The following is a 3,796-nucleotide window of genomic DNA, read 5'->3' as shown; positions in this document are numbered from 1 at the left end:
TGGCAAAATTTGGGAATATTAGCTAAATTTGGGTCTCAAGGGCAGTTACGGTAATTTGGAGGTGCCTAGGGGCAAGAGACCAGTTAGGCATTTCACATAGAATTGGATAGATATCCATTCTAAATGAACCATGGATTAATGCATTGTGAAGATATGGTGTATCCTAGTTCCAAGTCAACACCCAGGGTCGACCCTAAAGCCAAGTAATCCTATAAGGACTCTTCTTGAATTCTCTTATAATGATCTTACCTACTAAATGCTAGAGGTTAAGATCAATATGTGGAATTTCAAGTTGAGTAAAAAAAGAAGAGTTTTGAATTTCTAATAGTGGGGTACCTCTTCTAGTTTTCTAAGACTAGTCAATAGGAAAGTCCTATGGCTAGACCTAGGCTACTAAAGAAGTTTTCTAGACCTCAACCAAAAGTGAGGTCAACAAGCATCTAAGGATGCATCCCATGACAGAGAAACACTTCTCAACACCCTCTAGTGCATGAGAACTAAGGCCCAAAAGGGTGAAGTGAAGAGAAAACTGGTAGAGGAAACATTTGCTGGGTAAAAGAGAAAAAAGATGGTGGTGAAGAAGAAAAAGATTACTGACCAGGATTAGATAAGGGTCTTTCAACTCGCTCGATGGTTCACAGTAGAAAAAAATTTAAGAACAAACCAAGGGCTGATCGGTCAATCCTCCGGCAGAGCCCGCAGTCACTACCGATGATCCTATTGACACGACTAAGGTGACCGCTCAACCTATCCATGAGCAGTTAAAACCTCCAGCTGCCAAGGTCAAACGAGCGATTGGAACTGTCCTGCTCAAACTACCAGGAGATGAACTTTACCTTTTGATCAGAAGATAAAAGAAAATTGGTGAGGTTGCAATTTTTATCACCATGTCCAAGTGGAATCGAAGTGTTGGTACGAGGTTGTAATTTCTATCACCATGTCCAAGGAGAAGAACATTGCATTGTAATACCTAAGTTTTTTTCCATTTATGATGCTCTTTGGCGTGGCCATAAAGATCTTGAAGATAGACTCTCTTTTGTTAGACTCCATGCTGATCTCCTGAGGATGCTATGGTCATCGACCAAATGTCGACCAGAGGTGATAAGCTCCGTCATGAGAGACAAGAGTTTAACCACCAAGATATTCCTTATGCAATCAGGGAGGAGGCAACAGAGGGGCCTCAAACATCTTCCAAATCTTTTATGCACCACCTTGTCAAGATGGAGGAGCATTTTGTCCTAGCTATGGAGCCTCCTCAAAGAGATGATGTCTGAGGGGTAGCTTCATGTTTGGAGAGAATGGAACAGATGGAAGGAGAGGTTGTTGCCTTGCACGAGGATCTCAGAACTCTTTAGGGGGAGATGATTGTTGTCCAGGAAAAGATGGGGCACCTCCGTTTGGAACCGAAGGCAACTCAGAGAACCTCCTCTTTGTCTGAGACTTAAGAAAAGATCGGGTGAGCCGACATTTTAGAATAGGGGGTGAGATTTTGTACGAGAGGCTATTTTAACAAGGGTTTGTCTTGGGAATAGCCGAGAATGATTGTTTAGTAAGATTTTTCCTCTCGGAGTAGCTTTTTGAAGGGTTTTTATGTAATTTCCAGTGAATATAAATAAGTAATATTCCTTACCTTGGGTATCGTGTTTGCTTTTAATGTCACATCAATATGTCCCATGTCAGTGCCATTTTTTATTTCTTCCCTGTATAAATAGGCTCACATCATTCTTGGCCTATCCTTTCTCCTTTTATTATTCTTTGAGATTTTCACTTCTCCTCTATTTTCATGATGGCAAGAAAGTTTTTACAAGGGACCTTTGATTCGGTTCCCACCACAGAAACCTTCATTTTGTCCGCAACAGAGGTAAAAGAGATTCATGAGCTTTACGTTCTCAACACTTCGATCTGATTTCGACCAGTAGCTAGCAATGAGTGAGCTACATATCAGTTTGGTGCCAAATTGTTCTTCAACAAAGATTAGTTTAAACAAGGTATTCGACTGTTGTTGTGTAAAGATCTATGGTCAATTTTTAATTGATATAGGGTCATTACGACACAATTTCTTCCAAATTGTGTGGCCGTGATTATGACCTCTGTTCTTTTCTACTTATAGATGAAGATTCCATAAACAATTAAGCTGTTCAACCACTTCTTCTCGTTCAGGATCAGTTGGGATTGTTATGTCTAGTCAACTATTGGGCCTTGAGAATAAAATAAAAGACTGGAAGACTAAGTTTCTAGTCGCTTCCTATATAAGCAATTGGGAGATTCATGCTCTTCTAATGGAGTGCTAGTTAAAGAAAGTTAAAGTTCTACCCAAACTCCTCTGAGCTCATGGAGCTTTGATTACGGGTCAGCAACTCTCTCTGTTCCAATATCTTGATCCTAGGATTGATGGTCCCATGATCTGACCAGATGGTGAGGATAAAAATAGAGGGATTGTGGGCTGCTTCTGGCAATCGCAAAATGGCTCAGATAAAGGCAGCTTCAGAGCAAGTGGCTTCAAATAAACCATGAGGAAAAACACTTTTTCTTAGTTTGGAAGAAGTAGATGGCACTCAGGTTCACATGGATCTGTCGAGGGGGATGCATAAGGTAAGTATCTTTCTTCATACCTCCCTATTAGTTTGATTATTGCTAGTGTGATTTTACTTATTGGAAAAAGTAGTTGTTTGTAGCAATAAATTTAAGTTTCTGAAATCAGAGTGAGGAAGACCCCCTCTAAACTCCAAGTACCCCAACTTCTGGTGATTCAGAAGCCAGCGACCGTAAGAGTTTGTTCTATGGCTTCTGGTGTGAACTCCCTCATAATTTCATAGAAATGGGGGGAAGCTAGTCGTGCTTCCTGACCAAAGGAAAATATGTTGAGATTTTTAGACCTATTTTATTCTATGTTATACTGTTTTTGATAATATTGCACTTTAAAGAAAGGTATTTTTGATGTTTTATTGCAGGAATGATGAATTAGGGCCATTGGAGAAAAAAGATGCAAAAAGGAGCGAATTTGGAGCGAAAAGGACCAAAATGTGGAGAATTGAACTAGGCTGCTGACGGCGTCCTCGACCCGCCGACGGTGAGTTTTTCTCGAGACTATAGGACAAATTCTTCAGAAGCTCGCTAACGGTGACCTTGAGGCCACCAAGGCGAGATCGACGGTTATGCCTACTCAAGCTTTGGATAAGGCCAAATTTTGAAGGGATGCTTAGGCAACTCTTGGGAAAGCTCATCCACAACTTTAAAAGAACAATTTGGCCAAAAATTGAGAACGGTAGAGAACGCTAGAGAGCGGGAGAGAGCGCTAGAGAAGACTAGAGAGGGTTTGGAGGTTAGAAAGGTTCCATTAGAGTGAAGAGATTGTGAGGAATTCTTCGAGAGATTGTAAGAGTGGAGGGAAAGTGAGAGATTTCTTCTTCCTTGCTATTTCGAAGAGGAGTTCTGAGTGCTGTAAAGAAAGGATGAGATTCAGAGGAACTTTGAGGAGTTTACTTGGGAAGAAATTAGAGATAAGTTTATTTATTTATTATAGTTTGTATGACTTTGAATTTATATATGAATTCCGAGTTTTATTGCACTTTCCTCATGAGATCTAAGTGGTTTTCTCTGTCTTTCTCCTTGTCTCGAGATTTATGAAATGATGATTTGAATTGGTAAAGCCATGAAAATGTTTAAGAAATTGTGATGATCTTTTCACTTCGATCTTAATTTACTTTCAATCTGGTCAATTGATTTGTTAAAATATGTTAAGTTTTACAACTAAAGTGAAGGTTGCATCCAAGATTCAGGGAGGTCAAAGCCCTTG

Source organism: Phalaenopsis equestris, unplaced genomic scaffold, assembly GCF_001263595.1.
Source record: "Phalaenopsis equestris unplaced genomic scaffold, ASM126359v1 Scaffold000121, whole genome shotgun sequence".
In the NCBI taxonomy this organism is placed as follows: domain Eukaryota; kingdom Viridiplantae; phylum Streptophyta; class Magnoliopsida; order Asparagales; family Orchidaceae; genus Phalaenopsis; species Phalaenopsis equestris.
Note: the sequence above shows the minus strand (reverse complement) of the source record.